At 45.0% G+C, this 14802-nt stretch overlaps 1 protein-coding gene across 1 annotated transcript in view; it reads left to right on the forward strand.

Moving 5' to 3' along the window:
• Nucleotides 1–594: 594 nt before the first annotated feature.
• PPP4C (protein phosphatase 4 catalytic subunit) overlaps nucleotides 595–14802 on the forward strand; it is a 310205-nt gene continuing 295997 nt past the window's right edge. The window contains exon 1 of the mRNA XM_069652040.1: nucleotides 595–782. The gene's annotated coding sequence lies outside the window, so the exon portion shown is untranslated. The remainder of the gene's footprint in view (nucleotides 783–14802) is intronic.

Consider the following 14802-nt stretch of genomic DNA (forward strand, 5'->3'; position numbering starts at 1 on the left):
GCAGGAACAAAAGAACTGCCTTGGATTGGGTGAGTGGGAGGGGCCAAAAGAGGCCAACTTGTAAAAAAACACAATTAAAGAGTTCCTGGGAGTAGAATATACTCAAAGATAAGTACTGGGACGAGTAAGAGGGACGTGGAGGTAATGCCCTTTATAACAAGCGTCCGCAGAGTCAGCAGATGTATCTTCGATAATGTGATTTTTTTTGTTTGTTTGTGAAGCCGTTCCTAATGCCTTTTGTCAATGCGTCTTTAATATTGTGCATTTGTCTAGAATTCATTTAAAAGAACGGATAATACAATCCCACGTTCTTGCCATAAAACACCAACAAATTTCGTGAATGGAGGCCCTCGTTACCCCGTTCTACTGAGTACCCACACGATGGCAGGAAGGTCATGCTCACAGCTTATCTTCTCTCTGTTCTGTACTTTACGTACCCGAAAGTAGAAAGAAAACGACAACAGACCCCTCCCCTCACCCCCGAAATTGTGCACGCGCGTACGCCCAAAAATGCGACGAGTTCCTTATTCGCTGTTCTGTACAGAGGCGCGCACGTAAAAAAAATATGGACGATTGTATTGGACGGCATACATGATGTCACAAAGCGCGAAACCCGGCCTTCTGATTGGGTACGCGCACCCGCTTGCTCGTTCCACCCCTTCGTTGGCAGCCCGATTACTCGGACGCTTTCTATTGGAATCAGAAGTGTTTCCGGCCGCAGTAGGAGGTGGGGGACTGAGGCCCTGGGCCGGCGAGAGTGGGAGCAACGGTCCCGGACATCAGTAGGTGTAGAATGCTTGGGTTGGACAGTGGGATTACGGATGTTAAATGTCCAGTTAGGTAAAGGTGTTATTATGGAATTAAGCTTCTCTCCTACCGGATACTGAGTTGCTCTGAGCAATGCGCACGCGCAGGAAAGGGTGTATTTGGAGTTCGTTCGTGCTGGTGCGTTGAGTTTCCTGGAGGGGAGAGGATCGTTTTGGCAATAGGGTAATTTTAAGGTAAAATGGGGTGCTGGCAATATGTGTTTTCACCCTCCATTGTCATAGCTCCTGGAACTTGCACCTTTTTATGTAAACAAAAGCCAAGACTTGCTGTAGTCTCCACTCATGCGATATACTTTTTAGATTTTTCAGGGTGCGATACGGAGGAAGCTGTTAATCTGCCTTTGCGGATAAGATGCCTGAAAGGAAACAGATAAAGCTTTCCTCCCTGGCGATACTGACGATCCCCAACCCTCTACCCCTTTTTTTTTATCGCATACTTAAAGCACAAGGGTGTCACATCTTGTACCCACAACAGGCTCCACAGATCCTTCACTTTTACCCTTACTGCACCTTCAGCGGTTTTTCCATGATTTTGAAGTTCAAACTGTGGGGCTGGCACCCAAAGTGCTACCTGAAGGATGTCTAGGAAGTGCTAGGCTCTTTAAAGAGGGATTCTCGTGACTGTTTTAAGCTTAAGAGCAGAAGGAATTCTTTAATTGAGGAGAGGATGAGGCCTAGTATAACAAAAAAGGTGAAGACTGCTTTTATAACTCATGGCGTATGATGGGCGGGCAGTTGCCTGGACTTTTTGTGATATATCTGTTGAGAAGTCATCCTGTTTGTGGATGGACACTGACTGTTTTTTTTTCTTCTGTCTTACTTACCTGTGGCCCTCTTGGCTGCTTCCCAAATACTAACCACACCTTCAATGGTGTACGCTGACTAGTACCTCTGTTTTAAGTTTCAAACTCTCTAGTTATTTCCAATGCATGGATTTTGAAATCTGTTTATCAAGGCAGTGCTAAAAATCCTTTGCTAGGTCAACCAGAATCTTAGCTGGTGTGGCTGGGTGGTATCGGGATGCAAATCAGATGGCAGGATTTGATCTTGGCGTGGGGCCGAGGGTGCACAACAACTCCCACCGGGCTATTGTAAAATAAAGGTTCAGAGACACATAAGGGTTAGCATGAATGCTTTTTTTTCTATTGCCGCAGGTTTACTTGGGTTATGTTGGGGTATTTTGGTGAGCCCGCAATACACAGGACTACCTGATACAATTCGTATATCTGGATCATGAGTAGTAATCCAAAATCCGACCTGGTGCGCACTAAGTCACAACTTCATTATCATGTGGTATTTTGTCCTTGGTGTCTTTCTAGTGGTTTCTCAGAATATGTTTACCAGTGCACCCAGACCCTCACCTGTGTAATGAGCCATTTCATAGTGGCCTTTATACCACATGTGGTCAAATGAAAATACCTCAATAGTTAGCCACCTGTCTGTATGCTATCACCAGTAACTAGGATGCATAATAAACACACCGAAACTGGCTTGCTTCATTTTTTTTGTGCTTTAACAGTAATTGGGATTTAGGAAAAGTATACGTTCACAATGTATTGAGGTTTTACTTGACATTACTGGGATGTGAAAATGAAATGGCCACAAATACATTTCATTTATAAAACTTCTCCCCACAGTAAGTAACTTTTTCCCCCAATAGGTTTGAAACCACTTTTGTTGCGATAAATACCAGAGTACTGCTACACTGACCTTGAAACTTATCGCTAGTCTACACAGCTTATAAAACTTATGGTGTGTCTGAAGCTTGCCGCCTGGACACTGAATAAAAACACATGAGAAATAGCTGCCTACATTTTCAACACAATTTTCCAGCCTGTGACTGTCTATAAAATCTACCTCCAAACCACTAAATCGCACACCTCACTTGGACCTGTGACCTCACCAAAAGCGCACTTGGTTCTGTGTTCCTTCAGACTGGCTAGAATCTCTTTTCCCTGTCTGCCTGTACAGAAGTTTCTTTATCCGCCTCTCCCTTTTCGACAGAATGGCTCATCTCCCTCTTCCGGGAATGACGGTCAGCCTGCTCGCCCTCGGCAAGTGCAGTACACTCCGACCCAGAGCAAACCCCCTCCCTCTGTCAGACAGCCTTTTTAAATCCTATCTGCCCGCACATGTATGTTGGCCTACATAAAGTGTAATAAAACGCCTACCTTTCAGAGTGATGTCATGTGCCAATTACAACCACCTCCCTTTGTCAAACCAACCCAATAAAAGGTTCCAGAGAGCATATGTTCAGCCTGCACCTTTGACATGATTCAAGTAACCGAGGGATGCGAATGGCTACTTTTCTGCACTGGTTCCTGTTCTGAAAATGAATGAGTTTGCTTTGGGCATAACAGGCTTCATTCCTCATTTCTTCCTTGGAAGAAAGCTTTCATTCTGTACGTTTATATTTGCAGCCCCCTTTTTCCTACAGTTGCCCCACTTACATATTTATTTATTCAGATTTGTAAAGCACACGTCAGCCCGTGGGCATCGTGGCGCTTGTTACAGATAAAATCTGAGTTACATAGGATACAGTAATTACATACAATACAGAATTTACAGTAGACATATGTACATTAGCAACACAGTAAGTTTACATGGATTCCTGCGAGTTTCATACTTATTTTGCAAGGACTGAGGTTTTCAGTTTCCTGCGAAAAATAGGGAGTGAGTTTTCCGCTCTAATGTCTGCAGGGAGAAAGTTCCAAGTCTTGGCTGCAATGTAGGGGAAACTTAGACCTCCGGCTTTGGCTTTTTTGATGCGTGGGATGCAGATTAGGTTGGAGTATTGCGTCCTAGTGGGACGGGAGGAGCAACGTTTGAGGATGGTTTCCGATAGATAGGACGGGGCGGGGAGAGAGAGAGACGTTTGGAAGTGAGGGTGAGGATTTTGAGAGTGATCCGTTCTGTGCCTGGCCTGGGTGATATGCTCTCTTCTTGGGATACTAAGAGCGGCCCGGAGAGAATTGTTCTGCGTGACTTGTAGTCTGAAGTTTTTGGCTGATGTGCCTGCTAGGAGTGCATTGCAGTAGTCCAGTTTGGCTCCAATGGTTGCCCTCGCTATAGAAAGGCAGTTGGGTTTAGAGAGGTAGGGTTTGATGGCGCTTATGAGTTTGGTGGTGTGTGCAGAAGCGGAAGTGATTGCACTGACTTGTCTGGTCATAGATAATGAAGAGTCGAGGTATACTCCCAGTGTCTTTACGGCTGTGGATACGGGGATGATGGAGTTGTCAATGGAGAAGTTAGCGTACAGTTTGCCAAGTTTGTCTAAGGTGTTCTGCTGACCTAGTATCATAATTTCAGTCTTGTCACCATTGAGGCAGAGGCCATTAACGGCCATCCATGCCTTGATGACGGAGTAGATTGTGTGGAGTGCCTTGGCGTCTTCGTTGTATGATCTAGTAAGTGGTAGGAGTACGTGTGTCGTCTGCGTAGTTCGTGTATGTGATACCGTATGAGTCAAGTTTGTCAGAGGGGCTTGGTGAACAGGTTGTAGAGTGTGGGTGCAGTGCAAGATTCTTGAGGGACCCCGCAGTGGATTGGCGTTGCGTTGGCGATGTCCGAGAAGACTTTCATGGCTCTTCCCTCTAGGAAGGAAGTGATCCAGATGGCTGCTTCTTTGGAGAAGTTGGCTGAGTGTGTGAGGTGTGAAGTGAGTCTTGTGATCAACCAGATCGAAAGCGGCTGAGAGATCTAAGAGGAGCAGGAGAGCAGGCTTGCCTTTGTCCATGATTTGGGTGATCTGGCTCTTCAGATCTACCAGGGCTGTTTCTGTGCCGTGTCCTTTCCGGAAGCCAGATTGCTTAGTCCCGAGGATGGAGTGGGTTTCCAGAAAATGTTGGATTTGGCAGTGTGCGGCTTTGTCCAGTAGTTTCAGCAGGAATGGCACCGTGGTTATTGGTCTGTAGTTGTTTGGTTGTGAGGGGTCGAGAGTAGGTTTTTTTACGAGCGGCCGGACCAAAGCCTCTTTGAGGTTAGCTGGGATGATGCCTGTTTTAAAGGACGCGTTGATGAATGCCGTGAAGAGCGGCGCATGGCAGTCTGCGCAGTCTTTGACGAGTTTTGGTGGGCAGATATTGCCTTTACAGGGGGAGGGTTTGAGATTTTTTAGTAGGTTAATGATTTCTGATTCAGTGACATCTCTGAAGGAGAAGTCGGGTATGGTGGGCTTAGACGAGGTGGGAGGGGTGTTGGTAGGTTTAGTTCCTGACTGTTGAGGAAGTGCTTTGCAGTGGTCTTTGATTTTCATTTGGAGAAGGTCAATTTTGTGTAGCGTTGCGGCTTGAATGCTGGTAGACCAAGCTTCATCTTTGATTATTTCGTCCGGTGTATTAGGGGGGGAGATGAGCTCATTAAAAATGGCAAAGATCTCTTTGGACTGAGATTTGGCATTGGAGATTCGTGCGTTGAAAGCGTTGGTTTTGGCATTGGTGATAGCTATCTTGTATTGGTGGGAGATTGAATTGAATTTGTTTTTGGTACTGGTGCAGGGGTCAGATTGCCAGTTTTTTAGTGCTGCTCTTTTGTGGGATCGCATTGAGTGCAGTTCTTCAGTAAACCATGAGTTGGTGTGTAGGGATTTCTTCTCTTTTTTCCATTCTAGTGGTGCTATTTCATTGATAGCTTTGGTGAAGACATCTTTGTAAATGTGCGCTAGGATGTTTGGGTCATTAGCGAATGGGGAAGCTAGCTCGGGGGTATTGAAGTATGGGCGCAGGCTATCCTGAGTTTTTTAGAGCTTCTGACTTGTGTGGCGCTAGCAGGGGTCAGAGGTTTGTGGTTTTTGGTGATAGGAATAGAGAACTCGATGCAGTTGTGGTCAGTCCAGGGCAGTGACGAATTAGAGGTGATAGTGGAAAGGCAGTTATGGTCTGCAATGCAGTCAAGGATGCGGCCTTTGGTGTGAGTAGGACTTACTACTTTTTGGGTGAAGCCCAGGTCATTGAGTTCCTTGGTGAGAGTGGCTGCAGATTAGTCCTTAGTATCATTGAATCCGAGATTGAGGTCTCCTAGTAGTAGGGTTTTGGTGGAGCTTTTGATGTTGTTGCTGAGGATATGAATAATGTTGTCCTGCGAGTCTGGGGTGTTGCTTGGTGGGCGGTATAGTAGGTGAATGTTGATGGTGCTGTTGGGTGACAGTGTGAGTTTGGCCGATAAGAGGTCATAGTTGTTGGTCGAGGGTTGACTGACAGGTCGGAGCTGGCGGATCTCTTTGTAGATGAGGGCTACTCCGCCTCCTATTCGATCTGGCCCATCTTGTCTGAGTATGGTGAAGCCAGGTGGTAGTGCAAGTGCAACGGCGGGGCCTGATGCTTCATGTAACCATGTTTCAGTGATGGCTAGTAGGTCAATGTTGTTGTTAGTTATGAGGTTATGAATATCGGATGCATGAGCTGGGAGTGATCGGACATTGAGGAGGGCACATTTGATGTGAGGTGTGTGTGGTTTGTTTGTGGAAGTGGGAATGGTGGTCGTATCTGATATGTTATGTGAGTGGCATTGAGGGGTGTGGCAAGGTTGGTGGACTGTGGGATTGTGCGTATCCCATGCTGGGGCAGCGTTTTGAAGTGATGCGGGAACTCAGTCTATAGTTTCTGTATTCTGTGGGAAGGGGTAGTGTGCTAAGTTCTGTGGTCTGTGTGCGAGCTCTAAGCCTTTCTAGTCTATGCATAATTACGACCCCGGGTGTGCGATGTGGCATGGTTAGTGTGGTATCCGGGTAGCGAGATGCATGTGATGGGGGGGGGGGGGAATAGTGCTTGGTGGTGTGGGTATGAGGGGATGGATAGGAGTATGCAGTGAGTGTTGTGAGGAGAGTGAGCAGCGTGGTGGAGGCAACGGTGAGCTTGCAGGACTCTATGGGCATGATTGTATGCTGGGCGGGGCTGTGTGTGGAAGAGGACACAGTCAGATTGGGTGGACCTAGCCTGAGGAAGGCAGGAGTGGATAGGTTCAGAGTGGGCTGAAAAGCAACCTAGGTCCTAGGAGGTATCAGCAGATGCACCAGCCGGGTCACAGATGGGCGACTATAAGGCACAACACAATTCAAGTGTGGTCTGAAGGCGACCAAAAGGCACAGCACTGAGTAGTTTAAGTACTAGTTAAGTTGAGATCTAACAGCAGTCTATACATGTGCAAGTTTAGGTCGTGGTCATTGGACTAACTAGGCAGGTCCAGTTATGGGCAGGCAACAATGGCATGGTCAAATGCACGTTAGGATTGACTGTTTACTAGGTCAGAGCGGTCAAGGAGCGCGCTGCTAGTAGCTGTGAGGACCCAGATCATTGAAGGTAGGACTTGGCCATGGTGGGCGGCCATCTTGGAGAGGCAGCCTCAGTGGACAATAAGGGGTTGCGCTGGTTTATTGTGGGATGTTGCCCTGAAATGGCACTTTCAGGCGGATTGTGGTAGAAGTCGGTGGTCAGGAATAAAAAAGCAGAGTTGGTACATAATTTCGGTGGGAATGCTAGAGCTTAAAGAATAATCTAACAAGCCCTGGGGGGCTACCTTGAAATGTGCGGGTAGCTCCCACTTCGCTCCGCGACGGCACACTGCGCCTGCAGAGGCGGTGAGGCTCCAGTTCCTTCAGTGTCTGTGTGAGCAGTTTGGATGTCCATGCTCAGCTGTAGAGGGAGAGCAGTGCGAGATTATTTAGATCAGTGGTAGGGGCATGGTCTAGGGAGCAGGTGACAGGACCAGTATTATGATTATAAGCCCTTTGCGCCCTGTGGCGAACAGGGGCAAACAGGGCCTTTTCAGGGAGGGCCTTCTCGGAGGTGGGCCGGCTTCCGCCTGTGCCGGTGGATGTGTGGGATCTTTATGGCCCACGTTACTTGGCAACGCATCACTTCGTTCCGGATGAAACAGTCCGCCATCTTAGGTGCAGGCAGCACCATAACACGATCGTAGTAGGTAAAGCCTAGATGCAGGCTTACCGGAGGTGCAGTGGAATATAGGTAGGCTTTCAAGTGTCAGATGCAGTGTACAAAGGTATGTTTGGCGCACACTACCTGAGGGGCTGGGGCACTCGGTGCTCGATGTCACGATGCTCGAGCTGGTCGTCGCAGATGAGGTCGCAGCTCAGCTGATCTCTATCGCGCATTCACTCACATTGAGGAGAGGGCTCCTGCCCTCGTCGCGGATCATCAGTGACTGAGACATAATCATGCCTTAACTTTGACTGTGATGGTTGTGCCAATTACTACGTAAAAACGTGCAGTCAAAACTTACTTCTTACTGCAAAATTTAAAATGGTTGTTTCTGAAAAAGTTGCCCTTTTTAAAAGTATTCCTATGTATATGGGCTTTCAGATTCGTGAAAGGATTCAAAGTAATTGGGCTTGCAGCTTTCCTCTCTATCCTTCAGTTACATCCTACATCTTCATTATTTCTTTTCAAGGTAAAGGAAGATATGTCCTGTCCGTTTGTGGGTAAATGGAATCTGGTTGCTGTATGGTCAATTGCAAATTCCCGGACTATTGATTGTGAGTGTTTTGTGTGTCAGTTTGGGAGTACTCCTACGAACCATGCAACAACCAGGTTTCCAAAGCTCCACATGCTGGAAAGACTGGGCATAACACATATGCTTTTATCATGAAAAGAACGAACATGCAGGGCATAACACTTCACAATAGTACACAATCATCCTTCAGGTTTTGCCTGATCCTTAAAAGACAATGTTGGAATTACTCTGGATGAATGCTTCAGTCTTTCATTAAAACTCACTACCTCTGTTACCTCCTTTCCCTCACATGCCTCCTCTGCACAGGGAATGGGGGCTTGAGCCCCTCATGCCATGCACACCCCACCATCCACTGTATTCTTTTAATCATGTAGTTAAATGCAAATGTTGCATAAATGAGCACTGTTGCTCAGCGACAATGTTGATTTATGCACTTTACCCAAAAGTTCTGTGGGGTTTATTCTGAAAACTTTGCACTACTATAGCCGGCATCTTTCCTCCCCAACCAAACTGATAGAATCCACTTTCCACCATTTACATCAAACACAAAAAAATCGCATGCAGTGCACCAAAAGGATCAAACCTCTCTTCCTCTTCAACATTTGCTTCCCCCCGCCTTTTAATAAAGCTCATTGAAACCTATGGACTGACATCCTGTTTAGGTATACTTGATCGAAATATTTGGACCTTTTCCAATTTGACTGACTTTTTTTGGTTGTTGCTTTTGTTCTAAAATGTAGTAGGTCTTTAATTGTTAGCTAGTTGTTACATGTCTAACATTGTTCAAAACTCTTATAAGGTAGCATTCATTGTTGTAACAAGATTATAAATGCTGTACTTCTATGGTGCATGCTGCAGCAATTGCCTATGTTTATGTATGATTAGGTTCATGTAGCACTCCAATATAATGTTTAGATGATTATATTCTTTGATTAGTTCATGATAGGTCTCCTGATCACCCCTGATATCTTGTTACCAATATTAAACACAACCCCTCGTAGGGACTTTTCATCAAAATTAATTACACTTGTGATGGTCATCTTTGATGTCCTGGGTGTTAGTCTTAGCAGTGCACGGTGGTGGCGCGAGTTCACAAATGGTGAATTTCTGAGGTTTTTCGGTTTAACTTGTAACCATAACGTGCCTTTAACAAAAAAAAAGTCCATTCTTTTTTTACTAGTACATACTATTTTCCTACAACTTACTAATATCAAACTTACCCCAATGTAGCAAAATTGTTGTTCAATGTACAAGTTTCACCTTAAAATGATGCTAGAATGTGGGAAATGGTAGAGTTTTAAACGCTTTTTGCAACTTTTCCAGTTTTTTCATCCGTCGATGTCCGTGAACGTTTGATGTCATCGTGGACGTTCCGGACAGTGCCACGCAACCAAACGCTTCAGCGCGGCATGATGTGTCCGCAGGGGTCCACACTTCGCAATGTGGTCTGTGCTTGGAGTTCAGAACTGCATTTTCTACTGATCTTGGAACTTTCAAGCTCAAATGTACTAACTATTCCTACTCATTACCCATTAACAATCTAGTACAAAGCACATACTTGGAAGAATATTAGCAAAACTGCTATTTATCTTAAAAATGCATCTATTACATCCCTTCTCCCCAAGACCCACCAGCTGGAGGACCTACACAACAAAATAAGCACAGTACTTCTAAAGACCATTAAGAGGACCAAGAAGGTAGAGTAAGTGCCTACCTCTAGCACCCACAGAGAAAAGCTACCAAAGTGAAATGCACTGAGTGCAACTTTGTAATCGGACTACCTGGACAGTACTCCTTACGGGACCACCGCCATGCACTGCCACACTAAATCCAACCACTGCAATGCTCTCAGAGAGGTTGTTCCTTTCTTGGCAAGTAGTAGGCTGTCTTCCTCCATCTTCTCTTCCTCAACCGACACAAAATCCCACCAGCTACCTTGCAAGCAATAAGAGGCTGTTGATCTATATCTTTCGAAGATGACAGTCCTCTGCATATACTGCAAAACACCACTGTGCAAGGAAAGCAATTTCGAAGTGCTTTTGAAGCTGTAATTACGGAGCATGAGAAACACTGCCCCCTATCTTACACACGCGCAACATTTTCACCTGTCCCTCCATAATAAGTTGCTTGGTGCCTTTTCCCTCCCCGCCACTCCTGCAAAAAAACCCAAAAAGGTTCCTTTTAGGAGCGACCGTTCATAGTAAAAAAAAAAATAGAACTAAAAAAAAATTCTTAGACTCTCATCTACTTTACATTTCTCAGAAAAGTACATACTTAATAAGATTTTCCAACATTTTCATTAGCATTTTGTTATGCTAATGGGAATAATGTGGCGTTCATCCCCTGTTCCAGGGACTGTAACGGGTGATAATGGGCCGGCAGTCAGCACAAGTTATCGGCCCAATCAAAGCGAGGGCAGATAACGAGGGCTCTGGACCGTTATCCTCCATTCCAGCCCCTGCAATGGGGGACAAAAGCTATTGGCACCCCGGGTTCCCAGGGCATGAACCTGGGAAATAATTTTCTTCCTACACTGCTGCTTTCCACTGTAGAGAGGAAAATACTTTTCCAAGATGGCCCCTATGGAAGGGGTTAGGCGGGGCTCCATACAGAGCCCCTCTTCCCTTTCCATGGCAGCCTGCAGACTTTACCACATAGCTGGTCCCAGGTAGACATGGCCACTTTAACCCCAATTGTCGTCCCTTGTGGTCATGGCCAGTAGCCACATTGTCCGGGTCAGGACCTTATGCCATGACCTAGACAATCTGGCCACTGGCTTTACCTTGGTCACCAAAGGGATCACAATTTTTTCTGCCTACATAATGACACTTATGTTAGGAAAGGCTTCCATTTACGTGTAAATTTCCCTCCATTTGTGTGCCCCCCAACCTCTTGCTGTTGCGTGACTTTCTCCAGTGGAGCACATCCTTCTGATGCATTCTGCTGTTGTTTTTGCTCACATTGTTATGGGGAAACTGACATGCCGTTAAAGACAGCGAGTACTGGGAGACTGTTTCCCTTAGCCTTTCGCTCGGTTGCAAGTTCTTTGCAACATTTTTACCAGTGCACAAAGTACCTTACAGTATAGTACGCTGGGGTCTTCCTTATGTTTCCAAATGCCCTAGACACCCTCAAAGGATATTTTGATGGAAGTACAGATCTATCTTGGATAGAGCTGACGGCACCTGGTTATTTTATTTTTGAACCCTTTCTATCAGTCCATATTGCGTTAAGTGTTTGGCCCTGGACAGTGGCTTGGCCCCAAAATTGTCATTCCACAAAGTCGTTGGTTCTGTCCTTTGGCCATCTTGTCCCTTTGCCTTCCCCAGGTCGAGCTGACCTGGGTCAGTCCTTATTTGGTCATGCATTCTCCTGTGAAACGCCAAGCTTCTGCAAGCTTCTGCGTGCCCCTCCAGGATGCGGGCTGCACTGCCCAGTACCAATACGCATGCTGGGTGCCAGAGTCTGGTGCTGCTGGGAATGACTGGGACCAGCAGGGTCCGTGATTGGTCCACGACTGGCATGTATGTGAGCAGGTCTCTCATTGGGTCCTCTGTTTTGGCGTGAAGGGGATTCTGGATAAGAGAGGGCCCAAACACCAATACCAGGTCGATCTCTTGAGTTCTCACTGAACCTAGGATAGGAACCAAGCATCCTGAAACTAAGAAGCTGAGTCGGAACCCCTCTGATCTGATTGAACTAGAAGGTCTGCAAAGCCGCTTCGCCCCCATTTGAATAGTAGGAACTATTCACGGCACCTCCACCAGCAAGTGAGCCTTTTCGGAAGTGTTCCTGGGCCAAACGGTGAACTGACCAGCTTGCGCAGGACCTTTGCTCTGGAACCGCGGCCAGCACAAATTAACTCTTGAGACTTTGGATATCGTAAGTACTGGGTCCAAGGCGCACTCCCGCAGAGTTTCATACACCTAGATGCCCTAGGTCTGGAATTAGTACGCCTGAAACAACTCAGTCGCCCAGCCGCGGAGACAAACTGTCGTGGGTGTGCTGCTGCTGTGCCCCCCCACTCCCACCGATGCGCCGAGCTGCAGTGAAATAGAGTTGACCCCTTCACCAGGAGAAAATCGCCACTGTTGCGCTGTGGGGGATTTCATGGGGGGTAAAAGTGATCTTCCTATGAGTTGAGCAACTTAACCATAACTACAGGGCCGTTACTGCAGGCCTGTGTGTATATAATATAGATTGGAAGCAACAACATACAATAGTACCTGAAATGGACAGCACTTCAAAGGGCAGCAACACCGTGAAAATCCGGATTTGCAAAAGGAAAACGCCAGATGATCCACAGCAACAAAATCTCCTTTGATTTGTGCAGTGGGAAGGAGAATAGCAAGCTACGATGCGTTTTGCTGTAACAAACCGCTTGTTCACGTAAGAAGGAAAAACACAAACAAAGGACTTATAAATAGTGCCTCATCTCTATGGTTGCGAGTTCAGATCGGCACAGCCTCAAAGGTGAACACTAATTTTAGTCTCAGATATTTAGTAATTGCTAGATGGATGTGACATATGATGATTATCATTTATAAGCATTGTACACGGAATGGGCTGTCAGGGAGAACTGCCGTATTTCTGCAATTGAAGACTGCCTATGTATCAATGTGAAAAGGGTATATTTTAGATATATTGCTGGCAACGTGAAATATACGTTGCTGGAAAACCAATCTTACCGAATGAGAACGAGGCAGTAGGCTTCCTCAGTCAGTCGCCTAAATGGCAAGTCAGTTATATAGATTCGTCCTTGTGAACAAATCGGTCATGGAAAGAAATGGCTGAACTGGAATTTTGCCGAAGGCATCACTGACACTCCGTTGCTGGGCCACACGCAGTACTCCCACATGGTTATGCAGCCTCATACAATTTATGAATTGCATAATGAGTGCAAATACGCAAAAAAGTACAGAAAGATATGCTAAATAATGCATCATGTCCATAGTTATGCACGGAGGTCAAATGTAATCTATTTTGTGTGCAAATCAGCAATGTAATAAAGTGCTTAATCATCCCATTAAGGCCACTTATACAGATCACAAAAATGGGTATTGTAAGTGTTAATTTTGATCTCCCCACAGTGTTCAAAATCCAAAGCATAGTATCTAGTGTATAATTGTGCAAAAAAGCAATGATGTACAAAACATGTAAATCTTAGCATAGTGCTGGACATGTTCCATGTATGCAATTTTAGCAGCATAGTAAAGTGTCTTAATGCATGAATAGTAATTAAAAAATGCTGGGGCTTCAAAGAACAGGAGGCCTATATAACAAAAATACATGTCTTAAAGTAAGCTGGGCGCAGGGATGTATGTGCAAAAAATGCAGTGTACAATAAAGTGGTATGTGCATATTTAATGAATGTACAGAACCTAAAATCACTTTATAGATACCTGATGCGTGAATGGTAAGAGTACTTCCTTAAAATTGATTAAAGCAAGACCAAAGGATCACCTGGGAGGCTGTGTTTAAACGCAATCAATACAATATCTAATTATGAATAAGATGTGTAAATGAACCCTCCATGAAAACAGACCTACAACAAAAATAAAACGAGGTTAAATTCCAAATTATAAAGAAAAAAAATCTACATTGATGGAGAAACCAAATGGTATTCTCCCCAAAAATTAGTTTTTATATCCTAATAAGTTCATAAGTTAATCCATAAAGGAAGTCCTATCACATATGTCTAGAAAACCCAAACCAAAGAGGAATAAAGAAACTTAAACCAAAGAAAAAGCAGAGGGGAACGTAAGATAGTTAACCAATTCAAAACATACATAGTAAAGGGGTAAATGTAATGAAAAAGGCAATAAATGGAATGTACTCGAGTGCCCAAAAAAGTATAAGTTCCTCGTCCAGGTTATGTCCCCTGGGTCTTTGTCTCCTGATCTAAACTACATTTGGTATCAACTGTCTCAATAAAAGTTCTTGATTGCCTCCTCTAGGTAATTCTGAGACCGCATGTATCCCAAAACCATCCAGTTTGCCAGCATTAACTGTTTTAAAGTGTTCTGCCATGGGATATGTGGGATCCATGTTTTTGATTGCATGTATATGTTGCAGCATCCTGAGTTTCAATTTACCAATGGTGCTTCCAGCATACACAGACAGGAAAGAACATAGACCACAAAATGATTGCAAGTAATTCTGGATGTTATATTGGTGTCAATCGCTAAAACAGGATGGCAGTAACTTGTGGTATTGATGGCATACTGGCAGGCTTTGCATTTCATGCATTTGTAGAAGCCTGGCGTTCTTTTATTTAACCAGCATTCCGCCTGGGTGTTGACAATAGGGCTTATGTAGCTTGATGCAAGAATCTTTCAATGATGTAGATTTCCGAAAGGTGATCTTCTCACCCAGAGTATTACTGAGATGTTCATCTAACTTAAGCACATGCCAATGTTTTTATACGACTGATGTTTTTGAATCCATTTCCATATCAAGCGTGTCTCTATCTTCTTGACGAATTTTGAACGGGATTAGATGTTAAGAG

This window comes from Ambystoma mexicanum, chromosome 3p, assembly GCF_040938575.1.
Source record: "Ambystoma mexicanum isolate Mex_15411 chromosome 3p, UKY_AmexF1_1, whole genome shotgun sequence".
In the NCBI taxonomy this organism is placed as follows: Eukaryota; Metazoa; Chordata; class Amphibia; order Caudata; family Ambystomatidae; genus Ambystoma; species Ambystoma mexicanum.